This window comes from Alosa sapidissima, chromosome 14, assembly GCF_018492685.1.
Source record: "Alosa sapidissima isolate fAloSap1 chromosome 14, fAloSap1.pri, whole genome shotgun sequence".
Taxonomy (NCBI): domain Eukaryota; kingdom Metazoa; phylum Chordata; class Actinopteri; order Clupeiformes; family Clupeidae; genus Alosa; species Alosa sapidissima.
The window spans coordinates 22,179,674-22,194,432 of NC_055970.1; the positions used below are offsets into that span (position 1 = coordinate 22,179,674).

Sequence of the window (14,759 nt, forward strand, 5' to 3'; positions counted from 1 at the left end):
CGCTGTGTGGTTGCTTTCACTATGGCGCATGTGATGCCAAAATCGTTGGGGCTCTCTGGAAGAATCCGAATTGAATGCTGTGAGATAAGGGACCATGCGGGCGCTGTCATGGAACAGAAGAGCAGACTGGCTGCAGCCCTGCGGGATTCTGGGAGACGTAGTCCAAAGTGGGGTCAGGTTGGTCAGCGGACTCAGTTTTGCTGGCTTTTAACTGGACACAAGGGCATAAGGCTAACTTCTTGTAGTGGATGGGAGTTGAGGCGTCTGTGCCTTTAAGACACAGTGGCCGTATTGTCACACCTGACTGACGTCACTAGATGCGACACTCAGTGTACCAATTAAGGGCTCCGGTGTTTCTTTAAAAAGTATGGCGCTGGTACTGCCACTGCAGCGGCGGAGTTTTGTTGGATTGTTTACCGTGTGTCGGTGTTCAATGCGGGTTTCTTCGGCGAGCTGGAGCCTGTGGATATTCGTCTCTTGACTGCAAAGGTATGTTTATTGTTGTTGCTTGTTTTGCTCCGGTTTAGTCAGATCACATGATTAGATGGTCTAAAGTTTGCCTCACCCTAGGGTGCAGTTGTTGGCGTTGTGCTTAATAGCATCATTGGCGGTGCTTTTGCTGTCCTTCCCCTTGAGAGCAACCGGAGTGTTGCAGGCCGGAGGCTAGGAGGTTTCTGCCTTCTCATATTGGTACGTAGCAGTCTTTTATATTGATTGTATCGCCCGTAGCATGATCACATTTGACCCGCTGTAACTGCCCTCATTAGGCTGCTTAGGTTGACTGTACGCCCCTCCCCGTTGCGAGGAAGTCCCTGTGAATCCCCGGTTGCGGTATGTTGCTGTCTCAACTTTTAATGATTCTATTTTACTATTACATATGTGCTTATATGTCTTCATTAACCTCTGTTGCACAGGTGGCCTGCGCACTGCAAGTAACTGAGGCTTCCTTCTCCCACTGACTGCTGTTTTGTTTACAGTGAGCTACAATACAACTACCTTTTTATCTGCGTCCTTCCTGCGTGCCCAGATCCTCAGCGTGGTAAAGGGTCTGCATGCGTGATTGTGTGGTGCCATTGGTTGACTGGGTGTGTGTGTGTGCATGCGTAATTGTGGGGTGCATGTGTATGTGTATGTGGTCGTGTGTGCATGTGGTTATTTGGTTAGTTTTGTTTGGGTTTGTGTAGTTTCCTCATCTTGTGTGTGTCATATAGTTAGCTTTGTTTTGTCTCTGTATTTTCTTTGTCCTTTTTGTGAAACCCCATTGGTGGCATGTTCCTCCCCATGTCGTGGCGCCTAACACCGTTTCGTCTGCCTGGGTAATTGTAGTGCTTTCTTTCTAAACGTGCCTTGCTGTGCCTGTTTGAGGGTGTATTGGCTTGCTGTGCTGAGTATATCTGTCTGTGTAAATCCCACTTTTGTTTTATAACCGCCTAATCAGACAGAAGGGGACATCTATCGGCCATAGAGGCCTGGGCCATATGCTGTACAACCGGTGTGGGTTTTGCTGTGTCTTACCCCTTTTCTTTTGTTTCAGGAGTGGAGGCTCGCGGCAGGGAGGCTGGGCCCCTGGTGGTGGGGAATCTGTGTGTCTCACCGTCAGTGCAGTGTAGTGTCACCTTGGTGTGCCGTGTTCACGTGTGGTCTCTTTGACCCCTCTTCCAGATCGCCTCCCTGCGGTAAGCTCTCCCTCCTAGTTTATGTGTTTTTCTATATCCAAAGAACCAGTAGGCCTTCTCTAACCAAACCAGTTCTGAGTGTGTGTGGCTGCCCCATTTCCATCTGAGTGCTTTGCACGCTTTTACTGTATTGTAACTTGCCTTTGAGAGGAAAAATAAAGAAAATATTTATTATTGTCCTAGAATCCGGTCTCTGCTTCATCCTTGCACGAACCTGTGTGCTTTATGTTCTGGTATCCTTAGTTTAGGCTATCCAGTTCATTTATCCATCTTTTCCTAAGGGTGACCTATGTCCCCTGGGTGGCGTAGTCGACACTTCAAATTCTAATTGGTAACCTGGTCCCGCTACATTCTCTTCCCTTGTTTTTGTATGACATTCTGGCTTTCGGCTCATATGCATATTAGATTATTAGATATTACTGACAAATACAACACAGTGTAGACAAGGTGACAAAAATATAACTGCCAGTGATTATTGGGGTCCAAGAAGAAATTCTCCAAATCGGAGAAAAAAACTAGATGTACCGCAGAGCGGTATAAAAAAATATGACCGCCGCCCAGTCCAGCATATTTTTTCCACAAAAAGAAATCACGCTGAAAGGCCTATATGATTCTAACTGTCTCACTAAATTGCATTATCCACACTCAATTCTCACTGGTATCTGCTAGACAACAAGTACCAAAACATGATTAGTTCATAGATTTCACATGTAAAATTAATTTTATACAACCCCACCTCCATCTTGCCTGTTCATAATTCTGAGAAATTCTTGATTGTTTGTGTTATGTTTATGTTATGTGTGTGGGTGTGTGTGTGTGTGAGTGTGTGTGTGTGCGTGTTTGTGTGTGTGCCTGCGTATGTGCCTGTGCATGCAAGCGTACATATGTCTACTGTGTGAGTATGTGTCATACGTATGATTACTGTGAATGTATGTGTGTGCGTGTGTGTATCTGTTAGTGCACATGTGTGCACATGAAATGGGTTAACATGACCCCTGGAGGCAAACATACGGAAAAAAATGGTCATCCTAGGCCCTACAGTTCTCAAGATATTCACAGAGAACTGTGTCTGCCCTACCCTCCTTTCGGGGGGTCCAGTCCAGCGGGGGGGCTACAGATCAAAACGAAAAATGACGGTTCCATGCTATCCATGTGGGGGTACATGCCCACCAAGTTTTGTGTACCCCGGTCTTTCAGTGTCCCGGGAATCCTTGTTGGTGTACGTCACTAAATGTACACATAAATTATTTTATTGTAAGGCCCCCCATGAACGAAAGTACACAAAACGTGGCATGCATTCGAAGGGTGTCATAATGATCCTACACTTTTAATTTCGTGCAGTTTTGACCTTGTCAGCCAGAGATATTGTGATGAAAACACCTAATTTTTTGCTTTTGAATTTTTAACTAGGTGGCACTATACATGAAATAAGTGGTAATGGGATGGGTTGACATGCCCCCTTAAGACCAACATACATAAAAAAGGTGGAACTCCTAGGCCCTACGGTTCTCGAGATATTCACAGAAAACTGTCTCCGGCCACCTACAGGCCAGTTGGTGTATAGTAACATAAATTAATTTATTGTGTGGCCTCCCATGAACGGAATTCCACAAAACTTGGTGTGCATACAGAGGGTGTCATAATAATCCTACACTTCCAATTTCGTGCAGTTTTGACTATGTTAGGTCACAGATACCTTCAATTACAACACCTCATTTTTACTTTTTTGTATTTAACTAGGTGGTGTCCTCCTAAACCCTATGGTTTTCGAGATATTCACAGAAAACTGTGTCTGTCCTACCCTCCTTTCGGGGGGTCCAGTCCAGCGGGGGGGCTACAGATCAAAACGAAAAACGATGGTTCCATGCTATCCATGTGGGGTTACATGCCCACCAAGTTTCGTGTACCCCGGTCTTTCAGTGTCCCGGGAATCATTGACGGAAATTTGGGCATGCGAAAAAAATCAAAATAAATAAATAAAAATCTGACTAAACCTATATGACCGCCGGAGGATGAAAATGTGCAGTGGTCTCTTAATTTTTTCCAGAGCTGTATACAGTATATAGTTTCACAAATGTGCTGTGGTGTTGTGTGTACCAAGTTAGGATATGACTGAACCTTTGGTTATTATTGGCTACGAAAAGAATCAGTATGGGCCACACCCCTGAAATTTGAATGATGTGTCACATCCTTTTAGCAAAGGAGCAACAACTAAAAAATCTGAAAAAGTAATTTATACTGACATGGTGCGTATAGTAATTGCCGTGGCATTTGGATGAATAACCTCTGAGGAGTTTCAATTTTGAGGTTTTTGAAAATGGCAGCAAAATTTTTGTGGTGGAAATGATAGCATTAGTCATACTTTGACGTCGGCTGTCTTTAGAGGTTTAGCACTGCATTTATCAGAGTATCAGAATCACAGAAGGTCCAGAAAGAGAGATATAATTCTGCAACAACTGTAATTAGCCTACCTTTCATTACCACACGCACACACACACACACACACACACACACACACACACACACACACAAACACAAACACAAACACACGCACAAAGGCATGCAAACACACACACACACACACACACATCCTCTTCTGAAATAACACATGTTGTGTAGTCCCACTTGAGTTCCTGTACTTTTGCTTTTAAATAAATTGATGTATTGATCTAGTTTTAATCGGGCTCACTGTAGTTCATTTTTACTGCTTCTGTATGGGTTTAATAATCTTAGGAACACTTTGGACTCCTCACAGCACAGACAGACTCTATTAAAAAAAACGTAGCTCTCATTATTATTACCCTCTTGTAACTCATAAAAGAAGAACTGATCACCTAATCGCTGCGCTGACTAACACTAGTGATTAAAGCACAACATAACCCTTCGTAAGGACAGAAGAGGATCCACGATACTGTTGAGTGTGCGGCGGCGAGAAAGTCCCCAGGCGTTAACCAGGTGTGACACAACAGGTGGAGACCTAAAGAAGATAGAGGAGTAATGCCAGGTCAGGTCCTCTTGTGTGTCTGCGTGGACATTATCGGCTGTTTTGACGTGTGCGACTGCAGAGGAGTGATAGATCATGTGTAATGACGATGAGCAGATGTGCTGGTGCCGTTTGACTCATCCAGGGGGAGATCGTCTTTATTCATTAGGACAGAGGTATCGTTTGGGAGGACCAGCTGGATCTGTCGCCCTCAGGGGCCGGCGGTGTCTTCATTCGGTTTGATTTCTCCGGGCCTCGTCGTTTTTCTCATTTATGACGCTCCTGTCTGGAGGGTGGGTGGGGAGGTGGGAGCTTAAATCAAGCTTTTATAAATGATCAGCTTGTGCAGCCATGTGCTAAAGCCATCACAGGCAGGTTTCCCACCTGGAGTTTCATAGGGGCCTCTGTGTGTGTGTGTGTGTGTGTGTGTGTGTGTGTGTGTGTGTGTGTGTGTGCACAACATGTTTACGATCCTCCTTGTTATTCTTGGTGATTAAGTCACTATGGGCCCATAAATGTTAATGGCTCTAAAATAATTGCACACTGTTATCACATTATATCACCTTTCCAAAAACCTCCTGCATTTGATGTGGCCTACTGATTTTCTTTTTTTCTTTTTGATATTTCACGATGAGCTATTTTAGGCACCAAACACAGCGGAAAGTGATCCTAAACTCAAGTATTTGCAGTTTATACTAAATCGTTGATGATGTAATCAATGATACAATCGACATATTCCTTCTTTTTTGAAGCATCACAAATTAATTAAGCCTAATTAATATAAGTACAGTAGTTGTGCATTCAATCACTAGAAATTCCTCAACCAGAACATTTACGCCTATAGTTACTGATTATTAAATGTAATGTATGCTGTGGGAGTCCTGGGTGGACTAGGCACTGTTCTTGTTTCTCACAGGAGCACACATGTGAGACATTTTAGGTTCTGTGATGTTGCCAAGGTAGCCAAGAATCAGGCTAAAGATCTCCTAATCCGCATCAGATCAAATGCTGGACTGGATCAAACACTTAAGTGACTGTAATGCTATGTCTTGTTCTACCATAAAGCTGTGGCTAACTGCCATTGATGAGTCTGCAGACATCGCTTAGCTTTTATAAGGGAATTCATGCAGTGATATAGGTGGGTGTCAACATTTTCTGCAGAGTTCGAATTACACTACTACAATCTGGGGGGTCGACTGTGCGTATTAAACGTTTTTTTTCTTTTAATACACTTGTGTGTGTTAAATGTAGCGAACACCATCTAGTTTAGTAACTAAGGTAGGCTGCAAATTTTTTAATTCTGGCTGCTAAACACACAATTTTAACGCAGTTTGGGAGTACAATTTACATTACATAAGAATAGTGCAATACCCCCAGACTGTTGTTGACTGCTGCCCCCCCCCATGATTTGAACTATGATTGTCTACATGGACTTGTTCACCTTTCAAAACCTCAAATCAAATTTGTCCTCAGAAAGTAACATCATGGCTGTGATCTGGTTGCATGTGAGGAAGAGTAATCCTGTAGGTCATCACAGTTCTGAGGCTGTTCCTGATAAGTTAGTAACTGAGGGATTAACAGATATTATTTTGTTCAGCTGAAAATAATTGGTCCACCCGTTGGCAACAAATATTACTGTAACAGTGAACAAATACGTACAAAGGAAACACTGTGCTGTTATGGGCAAATCATCATGATCAGACACAATGCGGACGTTTAGTTGCACAATCCTTTGTTTTTGCTCAGAAAAATATATAATATTGCATGAGCAGATAATTAATGCCAGAGACAATAACAGCTGGGCGTGTGTGTGTGTGTGTGTGTGTGTGCTTTGTGTCCAGTGACAGTTGTCTACTTTCCCTCCGGGCAGTTTGCGTGTTTGTTTTCGGCCCTGACCTCACACACCCACATGGGTGGCACATGGTCATCCCGAGCGTGTCATGCCACGTAAGGGCACTGGTGAGGAAAAAAGCCACATGTTTTGGGGCGTTGGTGGCCCCTGTCAGGCTCAGCGTCCGTGTTAACTGACCCCTTTTGCCCCCCCCCCCCCCCCCCCCCACACACACACACCACACACACACACACACACACACACGTGCTTCCTGCTGTAATGGCCCCAAGGACTTGCCCGACCTAAACAAGAGCATAAAAACAGAAACAGTGAAACCATCTGTTGCCTTTCTCTGTAAAAACGAGCTGAAGAGCTCCCAAAAAGAATAAAAGCATCAATAATTAAATAGTTCTCTGCCGGGAAGCCTGCAAGAGGCATATTATTTATTTTTGAAATGTATATTCCACAGTATATACAAGAAAGTACAAAAGAAAATATATTAAAGTGAGTAGCAGCCTATCTCCCTCCTGTTCAAAGAAGACAAATTAAAAATCCCTCCTTGGCTCAGTGACTACCATCTGCCATTATTCACAGTGAAACTCTGATGTGGGGCCCTCAACAGCAATGCCAGACACCAAAAAAGTATGTAGCACAAGTCATTGGCACAACACATGACCACTCACATGAACAACACATGACCACTCAAATAAACAGATAAAGCAGAAAGAAGTCAATCATTTATTTCCATGAAACTTGGCGGAGGGATGGGACATTGGCCAAGGTGCCAGACTTTTTGATTTGAGCATTACTCTCTGGGAAATCGCTTTAAAATGACAAAATCCCAATATAATGCTAAACAAAATAAAAAAAATCCTGGATTTGCCCATTTAGCCAGATCCGCACCAAAATGTAACTGGGATATTCGGCCAATGTTCTATTCCTGCACCAAGTTTAGTGGAAATTACCCTGGAAATCCAGAGTTCTTGCGAGAGCACAATGGAATTGTCTCTGCGACACTCTGGCAATGAGCAATGATGCACGTTACTTTTACCCCTTGCATCCCGGGGAACCAGCTAAACTGATGAAGACAGCGCTGCAACGTTGGAGGACAGTAAATATTGGTCGTAGTGTTATCCGATTGCGTCAAAGTCCGAAATCATTCAGAGTAAACATGGTCTAGTGTTATTCAATTGTGTGCAGTGAGATTTTTAAATGCAAGCTTGTTGCCGCCCCTCGAGTTGGGCCATTACATTGTTCGTGGCCAGACCCTTAATCTTTCTAGATTACCAGGGTCTGGATTTTCCAGGCTAAGTGGAAATCCTTACAGATGTTTGTGCAACAATCACGGGTGTGGGTGAAAACACACCCTTTTTGGTGGAGCTAATCAATACACAGCCGCCTCATCAGTGAACAGAATTGTGTCTGACTAACTGTTACAAGTCACCTCTTCATTTCCTGTGATTCATCCAAAGGAATTCTGAAGATGGTGAAGTTTCAACACCTATTGTAATTTATTGCAATTGGTCTCCTGTGACAGTGTGTGAATAAGTGCTCTGGGTGTATACATGATTACCTTTTGTTTGAGACCTCTAACAGAACACTTTTCACAATACCGTTTTGAAGTCGATTAATGAATGATAACTGAAGAGTAGGCTACTTTTTCTCTTAAAACTCTGTTCTCATCAAAGGCAATTCAAGGTAATTTGCTATCTTTGAATACTTTAACAATCCAATAACTGCAGTCTGTTGGTGTCAACCCTCACCTGAACTGAGAATAAAGAAATTATATTTGCACATCAGATTTAAAAATGCATTAGAACAATCAATGCTTGGATGGAGCCCTCCAGAATTCCAAATGAATGCTTCCTCTTCCATCTATTCATGCAGTCACTGTGGGATCTATTGTCTGTGTACAGTTTGGCCAACAGTTTGTCACAACATAGACCTTCAACAAGGAATAGGGAACTATAATGCAGCTTCCTTCCTGACACAAACTCCCAAGTGGCATCAGCATTGTTTTGTTCACTTACATTCATGGTGACAAGAGCAAGAACAATAGCCTTCCTAGGCATTTACTTAAATCAAGGTATCAGGGAAGTGACCAGGGGTTTACCTAAAATAAGGTATCAGGGAAGTTGATGACTGTACGCTTCTAAGTAGCGATGAGTGATAGTTCCAGGATCTATGTTGTATTTACAGCCACTTAGATTATTTTTAACGCTACCAATAGAATGTGTATCATTTCATACAGACAAAACTAATGATTCAGAGAACTCTGTTACCTCAGCCTCTATCTGAGTCCAGCCTGGTAAATCTATCACTGCAGTGGATGTCAGACACCCCAGGAGGGGCTCTCACGCATTCCCAACACAGCGTCACATAACCTCCATTCCCTGCCTTCCCCAAACTGTAACGGCTTCTAACCACCCTAACTCAATCTTCATTTCTTTATCTCAGTGCGCCGGCCTGGCCTGTTATTACAGGCCCTGTCTACATCCAGGCGTTCTCTATTAGCAGGCCTCCCACTAGTCCTCTCCACACAACTATTGGCTTTTCTGCAGACACCATGGTGCCATTTATCAGCACGCCACTACGAGGCCAGCCCTCAATTTCATTACCAGCCTCCTCCTCATCCACCATTTTTATCAACTAGCCGACGTCTGCTACCTCTGTCTCCTCAGGGCTCTGTCTTGGACTAACACCCATAAACCCTTCTCCCTCTCTTTGTCTGTGTCTCTCTCTCTCTCTTTCTCTCGTTCCGTCTCTCTCCCTCTCTCTCCCTCTGTCTGTTCCTCTCTCTCTCTCTCTATTTCCTTCTTCATCATTCTACATTCCCACCAACCATGAACCGATGTCTCTCTTACTCTGTCTCTTTTATGGGTGTTAGAGCTGATGACTGTATACTCTTCTACTAATGCACACACACACACACACACACACACACACAGACACAGAGAGACAGAGAGAGAAAGAGAGAGAGATAGTGAGAGAGATACACACACATGGGCGGACTGGCTGGCCATCTGGCATACCGGGCATTTTCCCGGTGGGCCGACGCACCTTTTGGGCCGATAGAATAGGCTATATATATATAATTTAATCCTTTTGGCCAACGATCGGCCCAAAGGAAGGACAATCAGCGGCCACTGGTTACATTTCCATATTGACACTCGACTGATCCAATAACAGCTCACGTCAGGCCCCACCCCTCGCATTTTGGCCCACAGCCAGGATTTTGTGAGCCATCAGAAGTTAATCGAAGTTGCCTACACGAAATTGCGGTGGGTGCCGGTAGTAACAATATACTGCAAAAGTAACACCAATGCAGAAGCTTCAAAAATACAAGTTCGTTGAGTTTGAACGAGGATATAAGCAAGCATACAGAGGGACAGTGAGCAGGTGGTGGAGCCTAGTTGAGGCTACATGATAAGAACTCAGTGGTGGAGCAGGTATAGGCTATATGTGATATGCCATGCTGACGATGATGATTATAATGACTTATTAATTGCGATAATGTAATGATGTGGTTATGATAACGTAAGGCCGTGCTGTGATTATAATAACAAATAGTGCAACTTAAATGTTCTAAATGAATGAATTGCCACCCCGGACAGCAAAAGAGTGTCAAATCGATGGTAATTGTTGGTCAGATTGATCAGTTTCCATCAGATGCCCAAAATTCAACATCGATGGCACGAGTGGTTAGCCTGACGAGCCAGACCCACATTAAAATGTAGGGTCTGGGCACTCACCGTTAGCAGTGCTCAGTCCGAGGGGCGGGATAATCGGTTGTCTTTCAAATTCCCTCTGCACGCAATAGGACAGCGCTGAGTCCCATGCGTTTTCCCACTAGCGGAGCTAGTTGGCTAGTTCAAACTTTTGCCAACTTAAAACAAGCTTAACTAGTGTCACACTGTTGGCCAACAGCAACATCCATCTTCTTTGTTTTCAAGTAGCAGGGAATTCAAGCCAAACCGTTGCAACTCTGCCATCAATCATTATGTTAAGCCCGCCTAACGATACACGATTTGATTGGCCTGATAGAAGTTTAATTTTTCGAGCTCACAAGCCAACGGAGAGTTGCTAGACTAGCCCTGGAAGCAAATGTAATTTGCTGCAGCTAGGGTGTGTCTAGATTTCTAGGCTAATGAGTGGTGGTTGGTCTCTCAAAGTAGAGCGTCGAAAGTGTTCTATCTTGGAAGGGTTAATTATCATGGTAAAGATGGGCTAAAAGACGGAAATGTAGGCTACAAAACATCAAGTCATATTCATGCACAAGCCAACTAATATACAGTAACCTATACGATAGGCTACTGAAAGACATTAAAGATAATTAGTTAATGTAGCTATAATGTTCCAAAATGTACCAGCAATGTAGTATAGCCTACAGGAATAAAATATTTCCAGCAACAGCCCTGTTTATTTTGTGTTGTTTCAGTTGTCCTACAGTGATTAACGTCTACGACAATCTAGGTAATTTAGCTCTTTACACATAGGCTTCAGTAACTGTTTGGTGCTGCTGTCAGTTGAGCATTGTATAGTTTAAATGTAGCCTATTGAATAATTTGAAATGATACTTTGAATTCAAGCAGAAACTCTTCTTTAACTAGATGTACCGCAGAGCGGTACAAAATATGACCGCCGCCCAGTCCAGCACATGTTTTCCACAAAAATAAGTCACGCTGAAAGGCATCTGGTATCTGCTAGACAACAAGTACCAAAACATAATTAGTTCATAGATTTCACATGTAATATACATTTTATACAACCCCACCCCCATCTTGCCTGTTCATAATTCTGAGAAATTCTTGAATTGTGTGCATGTGTGCGTGTACATGTTTATGTTTATGTGTGTGTTGGTGGGTGTGTGTGCGTGCATGTGCATGTGCTTGTGTGTTTGCCTGTTTATGTGCCTGTGTGTGTGCATGTGCATGCATGCGTATATATGTCTACTGTGTGAGTATGTATCATACATAGGATTACTGTGAATGTATGTGTGTGCGTGTGTATCTGTTTATGCACATGTGTGCATATGCAATGGGTTTACATGACCCCTGGAGGCAAACATACACAAAAGATTGGTCATCCTAGGCCCTACGGTTCTCAAGATTCGCAGAAAACTGTGTCTGCCCTACCCTCCTTTCGGGGGGTCCAGTCCAGCAGGGGGGGCTACAGATCAAAACGAAAAGCGATGGTTCCATGCTATCCATGTGGGGTTACATGCCCACAAGTTTCGTGTACACCGGTCTTTCAGTGTCCCAGGAATCCTTGTTGGTGTACGGTCACTAAATGTACACATACATTATTTTATTGTAAGGCCCCCCATGAACGAAAGTCCACGAAACTTGGCATGCATTCGGAGGGTGTCATAATGATCCTACACTTTCAATTTCGTGCAGTTTTGACCATGTCAGCCAGAGATATTGTGATGAAAACAATGATGTTTTGCTTTTTAATTTTTAACTAGGTGGCGCTATACATGAAATAAGTGGTAATGGGATAGGTTGACATGCCCCCTTAAGACCAACATACAAAAAAAAGGTGGTCCTCCTAGGCCCTATGGTTCTCGAGATATTCACAGAAAACTGTCTCCGGCCACCTACAGGCCAGTTGGTGTATAGTAACATAAATTAATTTATTGTGTGGCCCCCCATGAACGGAATTCCACGAAACTTAGCGTGCATTCAGAGGGTGTCATAATGATCCTACACTTCCAATTTCGTGCAGTTTTGACTATGTTAGGTCACAGATACCTGCGATTACAACACCTCATTTTTACTTTTTTGTGTTTAACTAGGTGGCGCTATACATGAAATGAGTGGTTATGGAATGGGTTGACATGGCCCTTTGAGATCAACATACAAAAAAAATGGTCCTCCTAAACCCTACGGTTCTCGAGATATTCACAGAAAACTGTGTCTGCCCTACCCTCCTTTCCAGGGGACCAGTCCAGCGGGGGATCTACAGATCAAAACGAAAACAGGAGGTTCCATGCTATCCATGTGGGGTTACATGGCCACCAAGTTTCGTGTACCCCGGTCTTACAGTGTCCCGGGAATCCTTGACAGAAATTTGGACATGCGAAAAAGAAAAAAAAGAAAAAGAAAAAAAAAAGAAAATCTGACTAAACCAGCTTCGCTGCGCGGCGGTCATAATAATTGCTTGTATATTCTGGGCTAATATGGAGATCATGTACTCCATGGCTACCTCTGATCAGAGTAATAGCCAATGAGGCCTAGGCCTATCACTTTCAGTGCTCCATGACAGTTGAAAATATATGCATATTTAAGGGTAATGCAAAGATTTTGTATTTAATTAGGTGCGCCCGACCGATTTGAGGGCCGCTTGGGCCAAATATGCCAGGGCCGATTTATGGTCCCAGTCCGCTCCTGCACACACACACACACATTTTAACCATTTATTTATGTGCACATGAAGAAAATGGTACAGCGACACAGATATTAAGAACGCAGTACACTATATATGCAAACCCATGGACCAGTTGCATGCACCAGGTCTTCACAATATCACTTAGCTTAAGTGATATATAACTTAACAAACACAATACTCAGTAGTTCTTAAGGGTATAAGTAGCAACGTCTCCACCATATGTGGCGGCTGCCAATAATAGCAGAGATGGCACACACACACACGCATGCATGTGCACATGCATTTGCACACACATGCATGCACGCCAAACACACACACACACAATTGGTCATGTGCCGACCATTGTCATTGTCTTTGTCACCCTAACGTCTGCATCTGTGAAGGGTCAAACTGGAGGCATTTAATGAGAGCCTAGGCTAGATGGGCTTAGCATGTCGCCTGAGCTCTACCCCCTTCTGTTAATTAGTAGCCCACGGTTAAGTCAAGGTGGGTGTAAATGGAGGAAAGAGTGGCCTGGTTTAAAATAGCGCACTAACAAGCCTCCTCCGCTCTGTTCTGTTTCCTCCTAATGACTGGCATCCAAGGGCCACGGGCTAGGGGGAGGGGGAGTCAATGATCTAATGAGATTCTTAAAAGGCCATTTTAATGAAGTTGTTCACGCTCTTGAAACAAATACCTTTTTTTCTGTGATGATTTTTCATGAGCCGCGGTGCTTTGATCCGAACGAAAAGAGGATAGGGGACAGAGCGCTTCTTTTCACGGAGGAGGAAGGGAATTCAGCGTGGCATTTAGTCACCAGCCAGCAGCGAGCCTCCCCTTGCAGGGCGTTAATTGCCCATGCTACTTGACTGCAGGTCAACTGAAACGATATGATGATACACAAATAGCCTCCATATTATGCTGGTGTGGTGTGCAAGATTTCAGTGTCCTCCAGCACACTATAGAGATGGATAGCATGCACACAAAATGTGGATCTGAAAGTAAAGATTTTTTGTTTGAAGCCTGTCCTCCAGCACACTATAGAGATGGATAGCATGCACACAAAATGTGGATCTGAAAGTAAAGATTTTTTGTTTGAAGCCTGCATAATAACACTGACATCACAATATCATGGCAGATGTCCTGTCCTGTGACAGATGATTCTGACAGTGCCCTTTTTACATCATAAGTAATTGTCATGACTACCATGACAAGATTTGAGAATTTAAGATGTAGTTGTTCATAGCGTCATACATTTATAGACCCTTTCAACAAGGTAAACAAAAACAGTGCTTGAACATTCTATTTGGGCCCCAATCTACTTCCTCTGCATTAAGATAACATATGGAATGTTAAAAAGGAAGTCTTGTGGGGCCAACTATGATGCTGATAATGGAACTCTCTTGAAAGGGTCCATAATGAGATTGATTATGGTGATACTGTCACATCACTGGATAGTGACTCCTTATGACAGTGTTACCAGATCCTCTGGGTGCCAGAAGCTTTGCATCCTCTGTGGGAACAACTGGACTGGCATGCTGTAGTTTTAAAACTAATGTTTTATACCGCAGAACCTATATATTTATATACACAGCACATTGTCATTTTTCACAAGGTTATGTAATGTGGACACCAATACATTATCATGACAAGTGTGTCTGTGACTTATTCATCATAAAGCCATACAGACTTTATGACAGGTGGTGTCAAATAAAACTGGACTGAAATTAATCGAGGAAGATGAAAAAGTCCCCAAAAACTGCTTACATCTGGAAATGTTGTGGAGCAGACTCAGGGATCTGGAAAGTTTACAGTGTGCCAACAGCTTCTCTCCTTCTCTCTCTCTCTCTCTCTCTCTCTCTCTCTTCCTCTCCCTCTCTTTCTTTCTCTGTCTCTCTCT

The 14,759-nt window shown here is 43.4% G+C and overlaps 1 long non-coding RNA gene across 3 annotated transcripts; it reads left to right on the top strand.

Annotated features, from left to right (window-relative positions):
- Nucleotides 1–353: 353 nt before the first annotated feature.
- Nucleotides 354–1,000, top strand: LOC121681932. Of its 3 annotated transcripts, XR_006022359.1 has the most exons (4): nucleotides 354–489; nucleotides 571–690; nucleotides 768–831; nucleotides 915–993. It is a non-coding gene; the product is annotated as an uncharacterized LOC121681932 (long non-coding RNA). The 3 variants fall into 3 exon arrangements; XR_006022357.1 differs by having other exon boundaries at nucleotides 768–1,000; XR_006022358.1 differs by having other exon boundaries at nucleotides 571–831.
- Nucleotides 1,001–14,759: the final 13,759 nt, after the last annotated feature.